The 26,813-nt window shown below is 35.5% G+C and overlaps 1 protein-coding gene across 1 annotated transcript in view; it reads left to right on the top strand.

Moving 5' to 3' along the window:
- SLC35F3 (solute carrier family 35 member F3) overlaps positions 1–26,813 on the top strand; it is a 503,654-nt gene that overhangs the window by 104,078 nt on the left and 372,763 nt on the right. The window lies entirely within an intron of this gene.

Raw genomic sequence — 26,813 nt, 5'->3', positions numbered from 1 at the left:
TGAGACCCTGGGCAAGTCACTTGACCCCCATTGCCTACCCTTACCATTCTTCTGCCTTGAAGCCAATACACAGTATTGACTCCAAGACAGAAAGAAGGTAAGGGCTTAAAAAAATAAATAAACAAACAAATGAATGAATGAATGAATGAATGAATGAACAAATAAATTAATACATCCCTCTGGTCATAGGGAATAATCCTTGTGATATATTGCTGTATTCTCTTTGCTAGTATTTTAAGATTTTTGTATTGACATTCATTACAGAAATTGGTCTGTAATTTTCTTTCTCTGTTTTTGTTCTTTTTACTGTGTTGTCAGCACCATATTTGTGTCATATAAAGAATTTGGCAGGACTCTCTTTTTGCCTATTTTGCCAAATAATTTGCATGGTATTTGGATTAATTGTTTTTTAATGCTTGGTAGAATTCACTAGTGAATCCACCTGGCTCTGGGGATTTTTTCTTAGGAAGGTCATTGATGTCTTGTTCAATTTCTTTTTCTGAGATGGGATTATTTAATTATTCTATTTCCTCTTTTGTTAATCTAGGTAATTTATATTTTTATAAATATTAATCCGTTTCACCTAGATTGTTAGATGTATTGTCATATAAGTGGGCAAAATAACCCCTAAGGATTGCTTTAATTTCTTCTTCACTAGTGGTGATTTCACCCTTTTCATTTTTGATGCTGGTTATTTGATATTTTTCTTTCTGTTTTTTATTCAAATTAACCAATATTCTATCTATTTTTTCCATAAAACCAACTCCTAGTCTTATTTATTAATTCAATGGTTCTCTTACTTTCAATTTTATTAATTTTCCTTTGATTTTTAGGATTTCCAATTTAGTCTTTAATTGGGGATTTTTAATTTATTCTTTTTCTAGTTTTTTTTAGTTACATTCCCAATTCATTGATCTGCTTCTTATCTATTTTATTGATATAAGCATTCATATTCCCCTAAGTACTGTTTTTGCTGTATTGCATAAATTTTTATATGCTGTCTTCTCATTGTTATTCTCTAATTAAATTTATTGATTATTTCTATAATTTGTTCTTTCACTCATCTTTTTTGAAGAATTAGATTACTAAAGTTTCCAATTAATTTTTCATTTGTCTTTTTATGAACCTTTTTTGATTATAATTTTATTGCCTTATGATAAAAAAGATTATATTTATTATTTCTGCTCTTCTGAATTTGACTGTGAAGTTTTATATGCTAGTATATGGTCAGTTTTTGTGTGCATACTATGTACTACTGCAACAAAAGGTATATTCCTTTTTATCCCTATTCAGTTTTCTCCAGAGATCTACTAAATCTAATGTGTCTACAATTTCGTTCATTTCCATTACTTCTTTCCTGTTTATTTTTTCTTTAAATTTATCTAGTTCTGAGATGGGAAGGTTGAGGTTTCCCTTTAGTGTAATTTTATTGTTTATTTCCTCCTTAAGATCATTTAGTTTCTCCTTTAAAAATATGGAGGCTATAACAGTTGGTGCATTAAATTAAGTACTGATATTGCTTCATTGTCAATAGTACCTTTTATCAAGATGCAATTTCCTTCCTTATCTCTTTTAATTAGATATATTTTTATTTAGCTTTGTCTGAGTTCATGATTGCTTCTATTGTTTTTCTTAACTCAGTTGGAGTCCAGTAGATTGTGCTCCATCACGTTTCCCTCTGTGGATTTACCTACCTATGTTTCTTGTAAACAACATATCATAGGATTCTGGTTTTTAATCCACTCTATTATCCTCTTTCATTTTGTGGGTGAGTTCCTCCCACTTATATTTGCAATTATGACTAACATCTCGGTATTCTTCTCCATCTTACTTTTCCTTTTTGATCCTGTGCTTTCTCCTTTCACTCTGTCCCTCCATATAAATGTTTTGCTTTTAATTACTCTGACATTACCTCTCTCCTCTCCCTTCCTTCTTATTCCCTTCCTACCTCTTTGTATGGTAAGACATAATTCTATACCCCAGTGAGTCTAGTTGTTATTCCCTTTCTGAGCCAATTCCAATGAGAATAAGGTTTAAACATTGCCCATCCCCACCTTCATCCTCCCTTCCACTGTAATAGGGCTTTTTTGCACATCTTTAGATGATATAAATTGCTCCATTTTACCTCTCTCTTACCTTTTCTCTCAGTGCAATCTTCTTTTTCACCCCTTAAATTTTTTGTGTGTGTATCTTGACATCTTAAATGGCTTACTCCCTTACCCCCCAGCTATGCATACTCCTTCTTCCTGCTTTGCTAATGATACAAAATTTGAATTACAAATATCTTTGGAATATAAATAACAACTTTATTGAATCCCTTACATTTCCTCTTTCTTATATGTCTTGTATACTTATCTTGAATCTTGTATTTTGTACATCAAATTTTCTGTTTAGGTCCAGATGTGAAATTAAATTTTTCATCAGGAATGCTTGAAATCTTTTATTTTATTAAATGACCATTTTCCCCTTGGAACCATATAATCAGTTTTGATAAGCAGGTGATTCTTGGTTGTAAATCTAATTCCTTTAGCTTCTAGAATATCATATTCCAAGACTTCCAAGCCTTTAATGTATAAGCCACTAAATCCTATGTAATCTTGACTGTGGCTCTATGATATTTGAATTGCTTCTTTCTGGCTGCTTGCAGTATTTTCTCCTTGACCTGGAAGCTCTTGAATTTGGCTATAATATTTATGAGTTGTCATCTAGGGATTTATTCCAGGAGATGATAGATTTATTCCAGGAGATAATAGATAGAGATGATTTCAAGAACATCATGGCAGTTTTCCTCATTAATTTCTTGTTATATGCCTAGGCTTTTTCTTAATCATGACTTTCAGATAGTCCAATAATTAGATTATCTGTCTTGAATCTAGTTCCAAGTCAGTTGTTTCTTCATTAGCATATTTCATATTTTCTTCTAGTTTTCATTTTTTGTTTTTTCTTTTTCTTGATATTTCATGAAGTCATATGCTTCTATTTCCCCAGTTATAATTTTTAAAGAATGATTTTCTTCCATGACCTTTTGAACCTCCTTTTCCAAATGGTCAATTCTACTTTTTAAGAAACTCTTTTCTTCACTGAATTTTTGTGCTTTTTTTCCATTTGGCCAAACCTGCTTTTAGAGCTGTTATTTTCTTTTTGCATTATTGTCTTCTCATGTTCTTATTTAATTTTGGAATGCTTTTGAGCTCTTCCAGAGCCTGAGACCAATTTCCATTTTTCTTTGAAGTTTTGTATGTAGCTGCTTTGACCTCACCTTCTGAGTCTGTGCTTAGTTCTTTGTCTCCATAAAATTTTCTATAGTTATAGTCTTTTTGTTTTTGTTTTTGCTATTTGCTCATTTTCCTAGACTTTTTTTTTGCTATTACTTTTATCTTAAAGGTGGACTCTTTTCTCAGATTAAACTTCAGTTTTTCCTTGTTGTTACTCTCAGATCAAGTTCTGATTTTCTGCAAGATTTAGTTCTTCCAAAGTGGTATGATGGCCTGTGGGCTAGGAGCTCTATAAACCACCTCCTACTAATGATTCAATCTCTTCTACAGACTTCTGATAGCTTTCAGGCTCAGAACATTGTGGGCTACCTTGTCCTTGGGATTGGGAACTCAGTGCAGGCTTGAGCAGGCCTCTGGGCCTCCCCTTAGACTAGCCCAAGTCAGGCAAGGACTACCTTGCTCTAAGATTTGGGTCTTCACCACTTGCTTGGGTAGAAGCTCTGACCCTGGCTCTGAATTTACACCATATTAGTGCACTATAGACTGTTGTATGTAGGAGCTTGAGACCTCAGTGCAAGCTTGAATGGATCAGGCACCATGGACTTATAGCCTCGCTGCAGGCTTGTGCCAGGGCTTAGGACTTCCAGGGTTGTATATAGAGTGTTCTACTATTGGCTTAGGCAGGATCCTGAGATCTTGAAATTGTTTTGTGGCCAGGTTCAGAACCAGGTACATTAGGTGGCTGGTGGGTGGCTTGAACATGTATATGTATAAAGATAAATACAGATATGGATATATGCAGATAAAGAAAACTATATATAGATATTTATATCTCTCTATGTGTGTATATATGTATATACATATAAAATAACGTGCATCTGTATCTGAACTCTTTGTGGATTACATTATATATATATATATGTGTATACACATACACATATATTAGTATAAATATTTTATATTAACATTGTAGGGAGAAAGAATAAAAAATAATATGATCATTAAAGTCTAGATGTAGTATTTCGTATAGTTCCAATCTTATGTTATTTAAGGAGTTAATATTACTCTCAAGGGAAACTGCTATGATATGAATGCTGTCAGTGATCATAGATTTTCAGGTAATATAATGGTCAACAACCTGAATGTATTTTAAGATTTCTTTTCATATAATCTGTATGTAAAAGTTTCTGTGAGCTTGATAATTCTTTTAAATCAGTAGTTCACAAAGAACTTGAATAGGAAGTTAGAAATGGTAGTTGAGGTCTGGTGTATATCTTGGAGATTTGACACCACTATCCAAAGGTTTGGGTTAAAGTAAGTGCTAACTATGCCTTTCATACCAAGCTATGAATCCTCAGATTGATTCTATATTTAGAGAGGAGTCTGCAGATTATCTGGATCTTGGTGCTTTCTCCTCCTGCCTCATACTCTTTTAGGCTGTCTAGTATTTGAATAGTGCATGCAAATAGCCAAATCAAGTCAATAAACATTTGATAACTGCTAACAATGTGTCAGGCAACTTGTTTGGTGCTGGGAATACAAATAAAGCACATGCAGAAAGCCAGTCCTTTCTATCAAAGAAGAATTATAATCAAAGAAGACACAATTCAAAAGGAAGCTAAAAAGAGGATGGGAAAGAAATTGCAAAGAAAATCTAGAGAGAATTAAGTGTGTAACCTAGAGAGGAATTAAGACATGACTAACCAAAGAAGTCACCTTAAGATAGAAGCTTTGGGAGGAACTAGCCAGTCAGAGAGAGAGGCCACATGAATAGTGATGAAAAGTCATCAGCCTCATTCTCTCTTTTAGAGTTATCAAAGTCCAGTGGTAAGACAAAAGTCAAGATGAAGGGCGATGACCTTGGCATCTTCAGTATCTGACCCAACTCTGAGCACTCAGGGCCTGCTTCCACTGTCTTCATGGCCATTGGAACAAATTGTTCTCATCTGACCATTCTACCATAGAAGTATCTACTTGAGGTATTTATCTCCTGTCAGTTGGCTTTTCAGTTATCTTCTACCTGGTTTAACCTGACTGATGAGATGTTTTTATTAGTGTAAATACTACAGCCTTTTGGAGCCACAGATGAGAGTTGTGTGAAAAGTGAACACCAAAAGTGGATGAACAGCCCTGAAAAGGGCTTGGCAAACTCCCTCATCAGAGATGCTAGTTTCCCTGGATCATCTCATACACCCTTCCACACTTAATAAACATAATTAATATTAATTAAATGGATAAATAGTTATTAGTCCTAGGGACTTGAGCAGGTACCTAGGATTTTTATCACCTAGGTTTTTTGGCAGTTGTGTTATCCAAGTCCCATATCCTGGAGTTCACAAGGACTTACAGCTCAGCTTGGGCTATACTCAATCATATAAAACAATTTCCTTCCTCCTAATAGCCACACTGTGATTCATTGTCTTTATTTCCTTAACAATTAATTATGCTGGACTTTTAGTACATGCTATTAAATAAAGCCAAACATAATATGGGTTTAATTTAGTTACCTCAATAACTCATGCCAAAGCAAATTCCAGCCTCAGTTATGCACATTAGGAACTTCAACATTTGGGGACATAGGCTTCTTATCATTAAAGCTCTGGTTATTTCATCAGAGGTCTAGCTCACTACAGTGCTCCTAGCTATATAGTATTTGGATATATGCAGATACAGATATACCCATATCTATCTGTATATAGATATCTGTATCTGTATGTTTATACATATATATGTATGTATATACATACAAAACATATGCTAATCTGTATCTGAATTCTATGTTGATTACATGATTATATATGTATACATATATTAGTATAAATATTTTATGTTACTATTAGGGAGAAAGAATAAAAAGAAATAGTGTGGTCATTGAGGTCTAGATGTATTTCCTTCTCCTGTGGATTAAGGCAAACAGAAGTTAAGTGACTTGCTCAGGATCACATAGCTAGTAAATGTCTGAGCTCAAATTTGAACTCAGGAAGATGAGTCTCAAGAGATCTGAAGATCCAGAAGATTTCTGGTGAACCTACTGTCTTATCTAGACCAATCTCACTTTGCTCTAGAGCATAGAATCTTAAACTTGAGTCTGTGAATATATTTGGTTTTTAAAATTATTTTGATATCTCTATTTCAACATTATTGCCTTCTTTTTTAATCCTTTGTATTTTATTTTATTTACTTAAAAACATCATTCTGAGGAGAGGTCCATAGGCTTCACCAGACTGCCAAAGAATTTCCTGGCACAGAATACTCATTTGTAACTATGCCCAAGGGACTTAAAACTGTGCATACCCTTTGATCTAGCAATTCCACTATTGGGTTTATATCCCAAAGAGGTAAAAAAGAGTTGGGCGAGGGAAAGTAGCTATATGTTCAAAAAATTTATAACAGCTCTTTTTGTAGTAAATATTTGAAAAGTGAGGAGATAGATATAAATTGGGGAATGATTGAACAAATTTGGATGTAGGATTGTGATGGAATACTATTGTACCATAAGAAATGAGCGGGATGATGTCAGAAAAACCTGGAAAAAACTTACATGAACTGATGAAAAGTGAAGTGAGCAGAACCAAGAGAACATTTTACACAATAATAGCAATATTGTATGATGAACAATTGTGAATAACTTAGGTCTTTTTAGCAATACAGTAATACAAGACAATCTCCAAGGACTCAGGATGGAAAATAACATGTATCTCTAGAGAAACAACTGATGGGGTCTTAATATAGACCAAAATATACTATATTTCACATTTTTCATTTTGTTTTATTTTATTTTTCTTTAAGATCTCCTCCACTGTTCTCATTCATCTTAACACACCAACACTGTCCCACCACCGAGATTATCTGGACCTGTGGGAGTTTGACATTAGTCATTCCACAAAATGACTAATTTGGAAAAATATTTCACATTATTCCACATATAAAATCTATATCAAATTGTTTTCCTGTTCAAGGGCAGGGAGAGAGAAATAGAGAATTTGGCTCAACTTTTTAAAAAAACAAAGGTTAAAATTGTAATTAAGGGGGAAGATCTTCTTTTAAAGTTCCTCCTCTAGAATTCCTACTCTCCAAGAGTAGGCTAACATGGCAAACTTGTTGGTTTAGATGATGGCTAATTTTATTTTAAACCACTTGGCGTGTGAGGCATTAAGGGATCTAAATTTGAAGTTTCCATCCAAGAGTCACTGTAGGGGGAGAATGAAATAAAATGAGAAACAACCAAAGAGGCATTCCAGAACTATTGCTATGCACATGCTCAGGATAGTTTTCAATTGCTTAGTAGTTTTAGACTGCTAACAACTAAGGATTAAGGATGAAAAATTTGAATATTTTCCATTTTTCTTCTCTGTCTTACATCTTCTTTTTTGTATATTTCCATTTTTCCTTGCTCCTCATCATCTTCTCATCTGCCCCCAATGCCATTGAGCAAAGTAATGGTATGACATGAAATAAAAGTGGTCTCTGAAGCTGGAAGGAACCTTCAAGATTATCTAATGCAACCATCTCAATTCATAGCTAAGAAACTGAGGCCAAGAGATGTCAAGCAATTTGTTCAAAATTAAACAAAGTGCTCTAGCTCTACATTAAATTGTTGCTCTATGATTCCATGCTGCTAGCATATATCATGTTCATGCAGATATTTATATACAAGTGAAACATATTAAAATAAAAATTACATTCCTTTCCTGATTTATTTCTTAGTTGAGAGTGAAAATGATTTTTATTTCTTTTATGTACTAAAGCACTGAGCCATGATTTCTACCTCTTATAAATATAAAAATTGAATATTGATTGTACCCTAAAATTCTATTTTGGTGAATAATTAATGTTTTACTTAATTATTCTTTTTGCAGTGTATTTGTAATCTAATCAAAATATTTGTCATTAAATAATATACAGTATCTATAAAAGAGGTGGCATAGTAGATAGAGAACAGGACTTGGAATCAGGAAGATCTGAGTTTGAATGCTGCTTTAGACATTCTCTAACTGAGTGAAAGGCAGCTAGATGCAGTGGATAGAGTGGCAGGCCTGGAGTCAGGAAGACTCACCTCCACGAGTTCAAATCTGACTTCAGATATTTACTAGCTATGTGATTTTGGGCAAGTCACTTAACTTCTGCTTGCCTTAATCCACTGGAGAAGGAAATGGAAACCACCCCCAATATTTTTTGCCATTCAGCTGCCCCTGAAATAATTGGAGGAAATGCTAAATTTCAGTTAGAGGTGGGGGAAAGAAAAAAATGTAGATTCTTCTCACCCAGATTCATGGACCCTTTGTATTCTAGATTAAGAACTCTTGCTATAGAATTGCTTAATAGTTAAAAGAGGTAACATGCTTTCCTCCAAAGTGTCATATTTATGCTGAAGAAATAACTTAAAATCCTAGTCACTCTGACTCTGTTTAGCTCATTAAACCATGTTAGCATATTCTGGGGTATTCCTGATAGGATTTCCCAGGGCTCTGTGTGGGAGCATTTTGGAGATGGGAGGCACAAATCAAGCATGTAGTTAATATAACAGAATCAGAGAGGGGAAGAACTATAACAAAAACCTCATTTGATACTTCAGCATGACATGGAGGTAAACTTGGGGTTGGGGAGTTAGTTTATGGCAGAGGAATGTAGATTCTATCAGATTTTACCATGCTGCAAAGACCTTGAATACTTCCCCTATGACAGACCATCGCACCTGCTTTCCTAGACCTAGCTAAACTAAGAAAGACGTCAGCCCATACTGGTAGTCTAGTCACTTAGTGATAAATTCTTTGTACACAAAAATAAGAAAATGAAAAATTGTTCCTTTTTTCTATGTGGTCTCCTTCTTCTGAAAACAGGACCAGAGAAAGGGTGCTTAAGAGTTACACAGGTTAGGTACATGAGATCCAACATCTGGATATATTATATTGAGTATCTACATTAACTTGGGTGGTACTACTCTAAAGGGGAAGGACTGAATCCTTGTCCATTGACCAAAGAGGTTGAATGGAATTGAATCAATCTTGACATTCTCATCATAATCCAATCAATAGAGAGAAGGAAATTGCAGCTAAGTAGAAAGACAGTTTACAGGTTTCCCTCAGAGTGATAAATTAAGGAATTCAGAAAATTCATTTTATCATTTGTCCAAAGGCAACAAGAAACATCATTTCATGGGTTATTTGTTCATTTTATATTGCAATCCTCAGGTTTGTTTTATATACAAAAAAGACCAACATGAAAATAATTTCAGTTTATGCATTAATGTCTGTTGCAGATGATAAAGATATAAGGAATTCTGTGAAGAACTCTATTACACTCTCCAGATGAAAGCTGAATATACTTTGATGTTCAGTGACTTAAATGCCTTCATGGAAATAGGTGAAAATGATGAAAAATAAGTGGGAAAATGTGCTTCTAGAAGAAGGAGCTCAAAGGCTTGTACCTATCCACAATTCTTTATGACTGTGCATCATGAATACTAGAGGCACATTGGTTAGACTGCTGGACCTGAAGCCAGGAAGAAGTGGATTCAAATCTGGTCTCAGACACTAACTAACTATGAAACCCTGAGCAAGTCACTTAATCTCTATGTACCTCAGTTTTCTTGTCTGTAAAAAAGGGGAAGATGAGAGTACACCCCCCTCCCCAAAGTTATTATATTGTTAAATGAGATAATATGTATAAAGTGCTTTCTAAAGCTGAAGTCCTATACAAATGCTAGCTACTATTTTTATTATATTTTCTTCAATAAACATAATGATGCTCTACATGGACAGCACTGAATAGCAAAAAAGTGAACTGGATTATAGCCCTCTTGGTGAACAAATGATTCATTATTAATATGGGAATCATTCTTGAATCAGCTATATACACTCAGATGATCAACTTGTTTTAGTTTTGTTTTGTTTTTTAGACTCTTACCTTCCATCTTGGAATCAATACTAAGTATTGGTTCCAAGACAGAAGAGTGATAAGGGATAGGTTGATGGAGATTAAGTGACTACACAACTGGAGGTATCTGAAGTTAGATTTGAATCCAGGACTTCCCATCTCTAGGCTTAACTCTCAATCCACTGAGCTACCCAGCTGCCCCTAGACTACTGGCTTGTTGGTTGAACTTTATACAAAGCTAGAAGAAAGAATAAAAATAAGAAAAAGATCATAGGATCATAGAACCAGAGATGAAAGAAGACTTCAGACACCACCTAATTCAACCCTGTTTATATAAATAATATTAAGGAGGCCTAGGGAGATTAAGTAACTTGCCAAGATTAAAAAAAAGATTCAGAATGAAATATAAAGAGCCCCAACCATATCTATTTTTAAAATTTGTTGATACTAAAACATATGGAGAAATACATAATAATTATAGAATTTAATACAGAAGTTAATCAACATAAATCAATTGCTCTAAGGAGGGAGCCAAAAGAGTCTAAAAACTACCTTAGTCAGCAAATAGGTTTCTTCATTGACAAGGAATGTCAACTAAGGGTAACACTAGTTTAAAATATAAATTCATTTGTTGATTGTCTTTCATTTTGAAAGGGATCAATGACATCACAGGGTGATGACTTATGAATTGGATTGAAGTGAGGCAGTTGCACAAAGTCATCAGCCTTACTTTCTCTTCCATAATCATTCAAGTTCGGTGACAAAAGTCAAGATTGCTGGTGATGGCCTGGGATGTAATGGATGACCTTGGCATCTTAGACATCTGACCAAGCTCTAAGTGTTCCACCACACTTGCTTCAGCTGCCTTCATGGACATGGAAAAAATTATTCTCATACAGTCCTTCCACCAAGGGAAGTCTTCACATGCTTGAAGTAGAGACATCCTCCTAAGCCCCTGACAGGTTTGAGCCCTGTCAGTTACCCTCAACATGATTTAGCATTTATCTACTGAGATAATTTACTAGGATGTGGCCTCTGCTCGTGCTCCAATTTCTTAGAGCTCAGGTAAGAGTGACAAGTAAGCACCAAACGTGGATGAGCCAGCCCCAAAAATGGCTCAGAAAGCCCTCATACTGGAGATGCTTGTCCTCCCTGAACAAGCCATGAGTCCCATTTATACAACCTCATAAAAAAGGATGGTAGGAATTTTAAAACAATATTTCCTCAAAAAACAGCAAAGAACTATTACTCTTTGTAGATGATATGATAGTATACTTAGAAATTCCTAGAGAACCAACTAAAGAATTAGTTGAAATAATGAATAACTTGAGCAAACTTGCAGAATGCAAAATAAACTCACAGAAACCATCCTCATTTCTATATTACTAACAAAGTCGACAGCAAAAGATAGAGAAATTCTATTTTAAAACAACTCTAGACAAAATAAAATACCTATATATCTACTTGTCAAGGCAATGGCAGGAATTATATGAACAAAATTACAAAACATTTTTCATGCAAATATTGTCAAATCTAAACAACTGGAAAAATATTAATAACCCATGGGTAGATCAAACTAATATTAAAAATTACAATTTTACCTAGCAATTCAATTATTCAGTGCCACACCAATCAACTACAAAAAATTATTATATAGAAATAGGAAAAATAATAAAATTCATCTGGAAGAACAAAAGATCAAGAATATTAAACAAATTAATGGAAAAATGTAAAGGAAGATAGCCTAGCAGAACCAGATTTTAAACTGTATTATAAAGCAGTAATCATCAAAACAATCTGATACTGGCTCTGAAAAAGAATGGTGGATCAATAGAATAGATTAGATTTACAATATATTGGGGTAAATGATCTTAGCAGTCTAGTGTTTTATAAATCCAAATATTCCAACTTGGGGGATAAGAATTTACCATTTAACAAAAACTGCTCCCCAAACTAGAAAACAGTATGGAAGAAACTAGACAAAACCAATATCTTACTCTCTACCAAGATAAAGTCAAAATGGGCATATGGTTTAGACATAAAGGATGATACCATAAATAAATTAGAGGAACATAGAATAGTTAACTTGTCAGATCCTATGAAGAATAGTTAACCTGTCAGATCCTTTGAAGAAGGGTAGAATTTATTACCAAACAAATGATAGGCAATATTATGCAATGTAAAATGAATAATTTTGATTATATTAAATATTTTATATAAACAAACCTAATATAACCAAGATTAGAAGAGAAACATCAAATGGGGGAGGAGTGACAATAACAAATTTCTCAGATAAAGATTTCATTTGTCAAATATATAGAAAACAGAGTAAAATTTATAAGAATACAAGTCATTCCCAATGGAATGGTCAAAGGATATGAATAAGCATTTTCAGGTAAATAAAATATAGCAATAATCATGAAAAAATATTTTAAATTTCTCTTGATTAGACAAACGCAAATTAAAATGATTATGAGTTACCTATCAGATTAGCCAATTTGACAGTAAAGGAAAATGATCAGTGGAGGTGATGTGGCAAAATTGGAACATTGTTGGAGTTGTGAACTGATCCAACCATTCTGTAGGACAACATGGAATTCTGCCCAATAGACTAGAAAATTTTGCATACACTTTGATCCTGCAATATCACTACTGAGTCCGTATCTCAAAGAGATCATAAAAAAGAGGGAAGGACCTACCTGTAAAAAAATATTTATAGCAACTGTTTTTATGTTGGCAAAGAATTGGAAACTGCAGGTATGTCCATCAATTGGGGAATGGCTAAGAAAATTGGGCAATGTGATGGTGATAAAATACTATTGTGCTGTAAGAAATGAAGAGGAGGATGATTTCAGGAAAAAGCTAAAAAATCTACATGAACTTATACAAAATGAAATAAGCAGAACCAGGAGAATATTGCACAAAGTAACAATGACATTATGAAATAATTAATTGTGAAAAGACTTAGCTACTCTCAGCAAAACAAAGATCCAAGACAATGCTGAAGTAATTATGCCCAAAAATGCTATCCACCTCCAGAGAAAGAACTGTTGTAGTTGGAACGCAAATCAGAGCATACTATTTTTTGTTGTTTTTTTCAACGATTTTCTTTTTATTTTTTAGATAAATATTTTTGTACATGTCTTTTTTCCTATGATCTCTTTGGGGTACAAATCCAGGAAATTGTATGACTGGATCAAAGGGCAGGCAGTCTTTTAGAGCTCTTTGGGCATAGTTCCAAATTGCCATCCAGAATGATTGGATCAATTCACAACTCCACCAGCAATGCATTAATGTCCCAATTTTGCCGCATCCTTTCCAACATTCATTATTCTCCCCTGCTGTCATTTTAGCCAGTCAGCTAGGTGTGAGGTGATACCTTGGTTGTTTTGATTTGCATTTCTCTAATTATTAGAGATTTAGAACACTTTTTCATGTGCTTATTGATAGTTCTGATTTATCTGAAAATTGCCTATCCACGTCCCTTGCCCATTTATCAATTGGAGAATTGCTTGATTTTTTGTACCTTTGATTAAACTCCTTGTATATTTGAGTAATTAGACCTTTGTCAGAGTTTAATATCTGGTACTGCTAGGCCACCTTCCTTCACTTTTTTTTTCATTATATCCCTTGATATTCTTGATCTCTTGTTCTTCCAAATGAACTTTGTTATAGTTTTTTTCTAATTCTGTAAAAAAGTTTCTTGGTAGTTTGATAGATATGGCACTAAATATGCATTTTTGATGTGTTTCTCCGGCTTTCTCCTCTAGCCACCTCCCTGGTGCCTGTGTTTTACTCCCCAAGTCTGGCAACAGCAAGGCCCTCTCTCCAGGTTGATGCACCTGTGTGCCCAAAAATTTCAGGGGCTGCTGGAGACTCCGCACACCACGTGGGGGAGGGGTCCTGGGATTCACCTTCTATCCCCTCAGACCCAATGGTTCAATAATTCAAGCCTTTTTCTGTCTTACCTCTTGAGCTGTCCAGCAGTAGGATCCCCCTGCTCTGTCCTGTTGTTAAATTTGGTCCTCTTTCTTCTCGAAGTGCTTTGTTTTCTATCTCGGTATGGAAAGGGTGCAGAGGTTTTAAGATTTTCTCTATCTAAGCCACCATATTCCTCTAAGATCCAATCTTGAAAGAAAAAATTGATGCTTCTTGCCAAAGTCAACCAGTTAAATTATGACATTGATACAATGTAATTCTCTGCTATATTATACTCCCTTTATTATTTTATTCACTTTTTCCTTACTTTTCACATGAAAATATTTCCATTTTTTCCCTATTTTTGGAAAAAAACAAAACAAATTGTATACTTTACCCAAATTTCCCCTCAAACTATCCTCTTACTCATCTCCAATTCTTTGGTCATCTCCTAGATAGAACTATTTTTCATTGTCTCCTTGTCTATTCCTCTCACTCACTTCAGAATCCTCTTTAAATCTAGGTTCAGCCCACCAATTCAACTCACACTATTTCACCCATGATTGCAAGTGGGCTTTTAGCTTACAAATCCAATAATGCTTCCTTTAGTCTGCATTCACTTCTTTGTGATTTTTGGCACTATTGACTTCTTTCTCTTTTTTCCAGATTACATCAATACAGTTTTAAATAATTGTTTTCTGACATTTTTCAATCCATGTTTTCCTCCCACTGCTCTCCAAGACAGTAGGTAATATGATATAGCTTCATGTGTGTTATCACACAATACATATTTCCAAGAACATCATATTGTATAAGAAGACATATCATTTACACTAAAGAAAAATTCATGAAGGGAATAAAGGGAACAACGGTATGCTTCAATATGTATTCATATCACATTAGTTCCTTCTATGGAAATAGATTGACTTTTCCTTCATGGGTTACTTAGAATTATCCTGGATCCTTATATTGTTGATAAGAGTTAAGTAATTTACAGTTGATCATCATGCATTATTGTTGTTACTGTTTGTAAGTTCTCCCAAATCTGATCACTTCACTTTGTATCAATTCATATGTCTTCCAGGTTTTTTGTGATTATCTTGTTTATCATTTCTTATGGCACAATAGTATTCCATTGCAATGAGATACCACAGCTTGCTCAGCCATTCCCCAGTTAATGGATATCCCTTCAGTTCCCAGTTCTTTGCCTCCACAAAAACAGCTACTATTAATATTGTTCAAGTAGATCCTTTTCCCCTATCTTTAATCTTTTGAGGAAACTATTCCTTTCCCTTAAGCATTCTTATCTTTGTTTTTATAATACTCTATACTTCTGTCTCTCCTCTTACTTGCCCAATGGCTCCTTCTCAAAATGCTTTGCTAAATCATTTTACTCCTTTGTATGGATGCACCTCAGGATTATATCTTGGCTTTCTTCTATCTGGTAAATTATTCTGGGTGATCTTAGCTCCCATATGTCAAAGTACCACTTCTACAGAGGTTAATCCCAAATCTAGTTGCATGTTACCAGTTCTCATTTCTTATCTGAGCTAGAATCTTGTATAACTGTCTTGGGCTGCTACCTGGATTGTTCCATAAACACCACAAATTCATCACGTCTAAAAACAGTTCCTCAACTCCTTCAACACTAAATGCAATCAATTACCAAATACTTTGATTACTTCTATTTTTACACATCTCTCATATCCACTCCTCTCTTTCCACTCACAATTCCCTTCCAATTATACTCCCTGCCTACAGTTTCTCCTCATTAGTCTGCAATTTGCAGAACTTCCAGATTGATTTTCCTGAACTTCAGATCTGCTCCTGTTATTCTCTAGCTTAAGAAGATTCTAAGATAAAATACAAATGACTCTGGCATTTAAAGTATTCTACCTTCCATCTCCTTGCCTTTGAATAGAATCTCCATAACTGGAAAGCTTTCCTTTTGCCTATATCTGGAATTCAGAAAACCTGATTTCAAATCCATTCTCAGTCACTCACTGGCTATGTGACCTTGGGCAAAGGCAAATCATTTAACCACTATCTACCTCAGTTTCCTCATCTGTAAAATAGAGAAAACAAATACACCTAACTCCTAACATTGTTATGAGAATAAATAAAATATACTTTTCAAATGCTTTGCAAACTTCAAAGTATTATATAATGATAGTTGTTGTTTTTTTTTCAGTCTAGCCTTTCTCTTAAGCTCATCTTAGGAAGTGGCTTCTGTGGAAAATCGTTTCTTTAACTCCTCAGTTCTTAGTACTTCCCCAACCCCAAAATTACTTTTCATTTACTCTAAATATATTTTGTATATATGTTCTTCTCAGTAGAATATAAATTTTTTTGAGGTCAGAGCTGCTTAGTTTCCTTTCTTAAATTTATATTCTCATTTTTAAATTTTATATTCCCTATATACCCTAGAAATATTTCAAATTTATAACAGGTGCTTGTTGAATTGAATTAACTGAATTATTAACATAAAGTAGCATAAATGAGAAGATATGAACTTGCCAAAAGTGCAACCCCAGTCACAGAGAAGATCCAGAGTGGAGTCCAAGTTGAGGAGAAATTCCCCCCAAAAGTTGAGGTCTTCCAGATGTTTGATGCTCATTCAGTCAATTGATAAATCTTTATTACATGCCTGGGATGAGTCAGGCACTGAGCTAAACACAGAGCATACAAAGAGGCAAAAGACAATCCCTGCTCTTGAGGAGCACAGTCTAATGGGTGTGACAACAAGCAAACAAAACTATACAAACAATATGCGGGATAAATAGGATTTAATTGACAGACAAGGTAAAAGAAGTCTTTTACTGTGTTACCTAGCTGCTTCAAGATTTCTTGGAAAAGGAAGAAAACCAGGAAAAAGCAAGGTCACATCTTTCTCTTGTTATCTGTTGCAGCCTGTTTGTACCCACCATGTGCCTTTCTATAACTCTCTCAGTTTAGTACTTCAGTGAAGTTCTTTGTCTTGCTGCTACATGATAACAGCAATAAAATGTTAATTTGAGGAAGATAAGCATGTTGCATGATGGACAAGTATTAATCTGTTGTTATCACCATCCCTGGAGACAATACCTTCATAGAGGAGATGGAAGATCTCTTGGAGGTTTTTACTACCTGGCTGTTCTTTCTAGATTTTGAGTGTGAGTGTCTTCTGAGCTGTTGCTTAGTCATAAATCCTTTTGCTGGAGAGAATGATGACTCTATGCAGATGGCCTGCCTGAGGGTAGAAATTGGCACTAGAGCTTGGAAAAGGAGACTCTTTCTCTTTGATCTTGTTGGAATTGTAGAAGAGTGTATGAAACTCTGTATATCTCTCTTGAAGAAGGAATGGAAAAAACATCTCTTTTCTTCAGTCAGGTCATTTTCTCCCCAGTTCAGCATCAGGGCAAAACAGAAACACAAATAATACACACGTTTTGAAACCTGATTATATTCTTAATCATTGTTTTCATGGAAATTGTGTCATTGACTTTTTTCCTTAGATGATTAGGGACTAGGTTCACATCATTTTTCTTTTTGCCTATATTTGTATTCCCCAAAACTTAGCCTGGTACCTGGTATATAGTAAACCCTTAATAAATCTTTGATATCAAACAGTTAATGTTTTTAAGTGCTTACCATGTACCAGGTACCATGCTAAGTTCTGGGGATACAAAAGGCAAAAGACAATACCTTTCCTCAAGAAACTCACAATCAAATGGGGGGGGGGGACAACAAGCAAACAAACAAATATATATATATATGTATATATATATATAATATATATATATATATACAAACAAGCTATATACAGGATAAATAGGAAATAATTAAAAGAAGGAAAACACTAAAATTAAGAATGATTGGGAAAGTCCTCCTTTAAAAAATGGGTTTTTAACTGGAACCAGAGAATCAGTAGGCAGAGCCGAGAAGGGAAAGCCCATCAGGTATGGACAATCCCCAGAGAGAATGTCTGGAGTTAGAAATAAAGTATCTAGTTCATGGAACAGCCATAATATGGCCAGTGTCATTGGATGGAAGAGTACAGAGTCAGGAGAATTCGGTATAAGACTGGAAAGGTCAGAGAGGGCTAAGTTGAAAAGGCCTTTGAAAGCCAACAGAGTATTTTTCATTTGATTCTGGAAACTAACTTGACTTTTTCAGCTTTTTTTTTGCTGTTTTTTCTAACCTATAGAGGTAATACAGCATTCTTGGGACAAAATGAAGTAATCGATTTACTAATAGAACTAAAGCAAAGATTCGAATTATGATAGTAGGTGATAAATATTCATCTTAGGAATAGCTAATTGTCATTATGTGCTAGGCAGATCTCTGAGAGGGTTCCAACTATTTTTCACTGACTAGGCAGCCTTCTTGGGGGTTTGGGGTGGAGGCAGGATTGGCTGATTTAAAATATTTAAACTTCTGAATAAAAGATATTAGTGAATCTTGAAACTGCATGACTTCTGATTTTCTCTCCCAAACAGTCTCTTCGTGATTCCACACCTCCTCAGTATATATTGCTCATTAAGATTTTAGAAATGGCCTAGGCTGTCCTTTTATCTTTTTAAAATTCCAGAAGAGCCTTATAATTTATGGAAATTAAAAGACTCCTCTATCTTTAGTCAATAAAGTTTCATTATTTTCTGAAAGGCTAAATTTATGGCATCCCACAGAAAAAGAATTGGGAGACTAATGAGAGAGCAGTTGCTTGAATTATGAATAAGAATGCTTATGACAATGTATCTGCGTGGAAATAATTGTTTTTAGGCTCAGATTTATGTGAAGGACTCCACTGAAATTAATTCAACTCTGTCAAAAGTTTTATGTGGCTGCAAATTCCCAGGGATCTTGAATTAATGGGACAAGTTGAACTTTGCCACAAGAGGCCACAAAAGATAGTCAATATTTGTATGTGTTTATTTCAGTCAAAGTTCATAGAGAACTAGCTCTATATTTCTTGGGGTTCTGAGTGGCGTTTTGTGGCGTCGGATGGAATGAGAACAGTCAGACTAAATGCTTAGCTCATCACTGCTCCAACTTGCCATGGAGTCTTTTTTTTTTAATTTTTAAACCCTTAACTTCTGTGCATTGGCTCCTTGGTAGAAGAGTGGTAAGGGTGGGCAATGGGGGTCAAGTGACTTGCCCAGGGTCACACAGCTGGGAAGTGTCTGAGGCTGGATTTGAACCTAGGACCTCCCATCTCTAGTCCTGACTCTCAATCTACTGAGCTACCCAGCTGCTCTCTTGCCATGGAGTCTTGAGTTTAATATATACTGGTTTCACACAAAGAGCTCAGAGAAAGAATCACAGCTGTGAAGGGGTTACAAATTATACAAAAACCCATTAAAGTCTAAAAAGTAGAGAGATAGGTCCAGGGTCAAAGGCCAAATTCCAACCGCCAATTAGTAGGAGGTTAATTCTGGGAGCAGAAATATATTTCATAGAGATACTAAACAAATTGAGTCCTGTACTCTTGATTTACAGGATTGCACCTCGTCAGATAAAGTCTTGTCTAGCTTTGTCTGTTTCTGGCCTCGATTATCTAAGTAATATATTTTTTAGAGTTCAGGCTTCTTAATTATCAAGGAGAGAAATTGTTAACTCTGTACCTTCTGGTTTACTAGGAACTTAAAGCTTTTCAATAAGTCTATAATGTTTTTCCAATAAGAAAAGGTATGGATCATAAAAGGGGTCAAAAGAGTAGTCTCAGATTTTTATCTTTTTGAAACTCTGTTTCTCTTAATGGCTTCCCACAAAAGTTTATATGGAGAAAGGTCCATAGGATCATAAATACAAAGGAAGGGACATCAGAGGTCATTTAGTTTAACCCCTTGTCAGGGAAACTCAGGTCCCAAGAGTTTAAGTGACTTATCCAAAGCCACACATGCATTAATTACTATGCCAAGATTTTAATTAAGTTCTTGTAACTCTTTCCAAGCAGCCCTTTTGGTTCCCTGTCTCTTTTCAACTAGAAATCCCAGAAATAAGAAAACATAGCTTATTTACATTTATAGTTTCCTTAGTCTAACACAGAACTTTGTACACAGCAGGAATTTTTAAATTGCTATTTAAATGGAATTGAGGTGCTGATGAATTACTTAAAAGTTCTAAAAATTGAATTAATTTCATGTCTATTTGTAGTGCAAATATATTTTTCTATTTCACTTTTGAGTGCTATTGAGAATCTAGGTAGAAGTAAGGAACAGTTGCTCTCTCATAGACAACAAATAATGATAAAATAGTTGCTCCAGAATTCAGAATTGGTAGGCCAGAACTTTTGGCTCCTACTCAAACTCAATGTACTACTTGATTCAAGGAATGTTAATTGGCCATTGACAACTACCCCAATTTCTTCATCATTAGAACTGACAAGCTTGCCTATTTGAATGTGGTTATCACAATTTTCACGAATCCCACACGCTAGCTGAATTTTGGGGATTTTGTTTCAGTGTGCTTTCCACTTTCCTATAGCCAGAATAATTTCAAACTATAGTCAAATTTCAGCATCTTCCTTTCTACCAACTTTCTTTCAATTAAGTTCAATTGAATCAGTTCATTTTAACATATATTGGGTACATGCTTACTATTATGAAGTCTGTGCCACACAACAGGAGAAGATACGTAATTCTTGTCAAATTTCCTTCTTTTACCTCAAAGTCTTGAAATTTCTGTCACCAGCATATTCTTCTATGAAACAAGCAGAGGTTTTTTAAATTTTTCATAAGAATTTTTAAATGCCTACTATGTGCCAGGCATTGTTCTAAACACTTTTCACTACAATCTCATTTCACGTTCATAACAATCCTGAGAGTTAGGTACCCTTATCATTCCCATTTTGCAGGTGAGGAAACTGAGGCATATGGAAGTGTAATAGCTTGCCCAGGGCCACACAGCCATTACTTATTGAAGATTAGATTTGAACAGGGTTCGATCCACCACCTAGTTGCCTCCATAATGCTTATTAGGAAATTTTTTTTAACCCAAACTGCCACCTAGTTTTATCTCTCTCACCTTTTACCTATACAGCTTTAACCTAAATTTAGGAGTCCCCTTATCAATTCAGATAAGTTACTTTTCTACAATTTACTCTTTTAAAGAACTGTCAGAGGCATTGAAAGATTAAATGATTTACCCAAGCTCAAACAATTTGTTTCAGAGGAAGATTTCAAACTCAGTTCTTTCTGACTTTAAGACTAGATATCTGTCCATAATACCACACTATCTAAAGTGTGGAACTTTGTGGATCCTCAGTATTTCCCCCCCCCCACATAAGGTGTAGTCTTCTTCTCTAACCATATTCTGGCCATGACTCTTATCCCATCCGATAAAGTTTCAGTGGTACCTATGAGGTGAAATGAACTACTTTCCAAAAGGTCTCTAGCTTAGCTTCCATATTACTTACACTATGTGTATCAACATTTGGGGGTTTATTACTGGCTCTACTCATATATTATTACCTTTGAATTGTCTAGGGTCATCTCTCTCTTCTCCTTTCACCCAAAGTCATCTCTCTTTTCCCCTACTAGTCATCTCTCATATCCAACATGATCATCTCTTTAATACTGCCCTACATAATTTCTCCACCAATATCATTTCTTCCCCCCATCATAACCTTCCTTTCTCCATACAGAATATCTCAAGCTCATATATAATCATTTCTCCTCTCTATACACAGAACTCTCCTCCATGTAGATAATTATTTCTCTTCCTTCTGTACTATTCATCTTTCTTAAGCTTGTACATAATCCTGCATGTGTGGATTCTCTTGTGCTCAGTTTTCTGTGTTCTAAAGTTCTAGGCAGTTTTCATGTATTTTCTCCATGATAGTTTCAAGTTTTATGAATTGTTTTGTTCCTCTGGGAAACCCATAATCCCCAAACAGTCTCTCTGCCAACTGTCTTTGAGATAAAATGTTTTGTTTATATAGAGATCATGCATTCTTTTATTACTAGTACATTTTTATTCTCTGCTTCAGACTGTCCATCACTTCAGGATATTCATATTCCCAATCGGTTTTTCTCTCTTTTAACTTCTTTGCAAAGATGCATCTTTATAGGTTAAAGTTGTGGGGTTTTTTTCTGTTTTACCAATTATTTCTGCTGTGCATACCTTAGATTCTGTTTTCATAATTCTTATTTGTCTTTTAAAACATTCAGAAATGTGCTTCTATGATCCTATGCTCTCTTGAAAATAAACAGGGTCTCCTCTCTCATCAGATGTTGACTCAATTTCCTTTGTCACAATATTTGTTTAGAGATATTTTGGCTCACTGTGAGCATCCCCTATAAGCTCTATCCTGATCCCTCTTCTCTTTTCCCTCTATTTTTTCCACTGGGTGATCTCATCGGCTCCCATGATGATCTCTATGCTGATGGTTTTCATGTTAGGAAATTCACGTTTCATTTTGCTGTCCCAAGTAGCTTCTTGAGCTCCAGAGGTGGCTCCAATTGAATACTAGTCTGCTTTCCTTACAATCTAAAGCAGCACCCCCACCCACTGCAATACTACTGTGCTCCCATTGTTCCTTTCTTCCATGGCCAAGTGCTGGTATAATATGGTGCTTACCCCAAACAGATTGTAATTCTGCTTTCCTAGACCTCCCTTCTCCCTAAAGAGATATGCACAGTTGAAATCTGCTGCTCATTGAGTGAACGGGATGAGGGTGAAGAGCATGCTGGCAGAGACTGAAGGAACTGCTACAGAATTGTAGAGTAGATCCCATAGAACATGGGTCAGGCTGTATCATCTTGACAAGTGTGAGGGCTGATGGAGGTTAGGGGAAGGGCAGTGGCATTAAAAGTGTTATGGAGGGGGCAGCTGGGTAGCTCAGTGGAGTGAGAGTCAGGCCTAGAGACAGGAGGTCCTAGGTTCAAATCCGGCCTCAGACACTTCCCAGCTGTGTGACCCTGGGCAAGTCACTTGACCCCCATTGCCCACTCTCACCAATCTTCCACCTATGAGACAATACACCGAAGTGCAAGGGTTTAAAAAAGTGTTATGGATTAGGGATTAGCCTTCTCAGTTATTAATTGTGAGTCTCCTTAGTGTCATAGCCTATGGAAACCACTGAAATCACTTTATTCTTCCAGAAACCTTTTTATTTTGGAGAATTTTAAGAGGTTATTAGAAACCAGGTAAAATGTCTAGTATGCCATCTTGTAGACCATGTCACAAGGAGAGCTTCACATTCTTGTGTTTCTGTTAATCATTGGCAAATAGACAAAACTGGAAAGGAATATATCCTTTAGAGCAGGGGTCGGCAACCTTTTTGGCCGTGAGAGCCATAAATGCCACATTTTTTAAAATGTAATTTTGTGAGAGCCATACAGTGCTCACATTGCCGCTCCTGTAACAGCACCTGAAAAAATTTTGACTTTATGGCTCCTGCAGAAAGAGCCATATCTGGCCCTCAAAAGAGCCATATCTGGCTTGAGAGCCATACGTTGCCGACCCCTCCTTTAGAGAGTCACCTGGTTCAATACTACCCCCCAGGTAAGGATGACCTCAAGGGACAATGACTTTCCCAAAGTCATACACATAGTTGGTGGCAGACTATATAATGAAATGGTGAAAGTATAATGAAGTACTTATAAAGGAGTATCAATACATGGCAATAAAAATAGTACTAACCAATCACTGGATCACTGGGGTGAAGAATGGTGTATTACAATTCGGAAGGAGCTGTCTTATAAAGGCTCCTGAATCAAATAGGAAGTATAACTGAGATCCCTTAAAGAGGCCTTTTATTTAATGGACACATCTGGGGACATTTAAAATCAAACAGAAAGCTAAACACCCTTCTATGATAGTATGGTGAGAAAGAGACTCCCTTTAACAACGTGTGCCAGTGGGCAGAATTTGGAGTGTAGGAGGTGGAGTAGGAAGGTAATGAGTCTAATAATTCCCTGTTGGATTTCTGTTTTGGAGGAAAAATGAAAAGCTAAGAATCACAGTGATACATGACATTTATCTCCAAGTGGCACCCTGCTTATGTTCCTGCACTTTTAATTTATTTTCAAGGTGATAGAATCATTAAGTTAGTCAGGAAGGTTGGAAGCTCAAAGAACTCTCACTTAAGGAAAAAATAATAATGGTTTAGGAGTCTTCTTCTACTAATTACCTATGCTGCCTATAGTGTTAGAGCTACTAACAATGATGAATCCTGAGGAGGATATAAAATGAAGTGGTTGAGTAGAGTATGGAATAGTTAAAAGTGTTACTAGGAATCTATCTCTGATAAAGAGAGAAGCAGAGACTCAGTGCTGAAAGCTATTTATTCAGGGAGTGAGATTGCCCATGGGCAATAGATCTATTTTTTAAAGGTTTATTTCATTCCTTTCAGTTCTTATAATGCAATTATTTCCCAGCTTATCTCCTGCCCACAAGGAAGTCTACCTTGTAACAGAGAAAAATAGTGAAGCCAAACCAGCTGATAAGATGACCACTTATGATAGCTTATACAAAAGTCTATCCCATTAGGCTCAGGCACCCACTAAGAGGAAGAGATGTGTTTGCCCATTGTGTATATTGTTAGAGTAGATGTGCATAATTCATTCTATATTAGCTTATGTAGATCTTTCCATGTTTTTTTATGTGGTTGAGCCTTCCTCCCCCCACCAAAGGCTTGACTGAGCTTAGGTTCAGTCCTAAGGGACTAAATTCAAAAGATCTCTTCCTCTCTTTGGTCCTTTAAATAAAGTTTAGTTTTTTCTAGATTGCTTCAAGCATAGTATTTAACAGGGGCTCTGCACCCCATACCAGTGCCCAATATATCAATATGAATATTGAATGGCATTACAGAAAATTCATTGAATGTGAATGACTGAAAGGAGCCTAAGAACAAATGAAAGCATCTAAAAAGTTCATTTGACTTCTCTTGAAAAGTATAGAGACTTTGAGGGATGCTTAACAAATAATCCCCATTAGTCTCCCACCTACATCATAGTGTTGACAAGATCCACATCTCCCAGGATTATCATGACACGGCTCCATTTTGGAAACCACATTACTAGTATTCTTCCATCTCCAAAGTGCATGTTGTCAGGGAAGATTCTCTAAAAGGCTAGTGTCCAAATACTTAATTCAGGGACTCCTAATCATTTGGGATCAAAAATTGCATGGAAAAAACATGGGTGGGGGATAAGGGGAAGAAAATGGCCAGGAACTCCCCCTCTCAGTCTATTCACACACTATAACTTGTCATTTTCCATTCCTCTCTCTTGTTGAATTCCAAGAAGAAATCTAAGAGTAAAAGCCTGGGGAAATTAATTTTTAAAAAGGAGATTGAGTTATTTCATAACTCACCTTTATAGAACCTCTGTAAAAGGGCTGCTTTTCTCACAAGAGACTGCCCGCCCTGTAACTCTCCGTCACCAAATATCTTAAGGGCAGCCACGGTCAATGGAGACCAATCAGAGTGTCTTCTCTCAGCTAGATGCTAGAGCACAAGTTTACCTCCTGAGTTGTTCTGAAGCTCCAATGAGAGAATGCGTATAGAGTTAATTTATAAACCTCAATTTGTTAAGTCGTTTCAGTCATGTCCAATTCTTTGTGACCCTACTTAGGGTTTTCTTGTGGTTTGTTATTTCCTTCCTCGGCTCATTTTATATATGAGGAAAAAGAAGCAAACTCCGGTTATCCTGACTATAGACCTGATGCTCTACCTACCAGCTACAAACCTTAAAGCACAAGGTAAATATCCACTATTAGTACATTAATATCCTGTCATTGAATAAGAACTGCCAGACCTGCCTTTAAAACAAAAAAATTTCTCTTTTCTTTAGAAGAACCTGGCACCTTGCCCAGAGTATTTAATCTCTTGCACAGCCAGTTCATTCCAAAATGATGGAAACTCCATGCTTCATGAGTATCTCTGGTTTCTCCAAGGAAGTTTCCTTGAATTGAAGCCAATTCTAATTCCTAACTACCCACTTTCCATGTTTCTCCTGGCGTTAACCCAAGTAGTATTAGAATTTAGGATTCAGGAAATCAGGATTCTAGTATTAGATTGCCATTGACCTCTTGTATGATCTTGGACAAATGACCTTACTTCTTTGGACCTTTGGACCTCAGTTTCTTCAAGTGTAAAATTAAATAGTTGGATTATATGAGACCGATCTTTTCTTCCAAATCTGATATTCTGCAAGTCTAGATAACTTTAGAACTATGAGAAGAAGAAAAAAAAAACACACCTGGGTAGGAAAGTCTCTAGGGAGAATAGAGGAATATCTAGCAACCCCTTTGTCTTAAAGTAAAAATGAAATCTAAGAAATCCTTTTGTCATAATAATAATTAGCATTTTTATAGAACTTTAATATTTACCAAGCACTTTAAATATATTTACTCATTTGCACTCAGAATAACCCTGGAAGGCAGGTACTATTAATATCCCTATTTTACAGATATGGAAGCAGAGACTGAGAAAGGGTACATGACTAGCCCCAAATCACACATCTGGTAAATATTTGAGGCAGGATTTGAACTCAGATTTTGCTGACTTCAGACCCAGTACTATATCAGCTAAGGAAACAACTGCTACTTTTTTCATGAAGACTTTCAAGGCAATAATTGCTCAGGGATCTATAATAGCCAAATGGGGAGAGCATGGCAAAGATGATATCAAATATGATGCAGGGTCTTGACAGTCCCCTCACTTATAAAAATGACTGCTACAGGATAGTGACCACAACCAGGAATATGTGGGGGAAGGAACTACAAAGGCAATAAAGCCATCCTAGATTTGGATATATATATATATATATATATATATATATATATATATATATATATATATATACTGTCTCTTATACA

Source organism: Gracilinanus agilis, chromosome 4 (assembly GCF_016433145.1).
Source record: "Gracilinanus agilis isolate LMUSP501 chromosome 4, AgileGrace, whole genome shotgun sequence".
Lineage (NCBI taxonomy): Eukaryota > Metazoa > Chordata > Mammalia > Didelphimorphia > Didelphidae > Gracilinanus > Gracilinanus agilis.
Note: the sequence above shows the minus strand (reverse complement) of the source record. Positions and strands in the feature narration are given on the sequence as shown.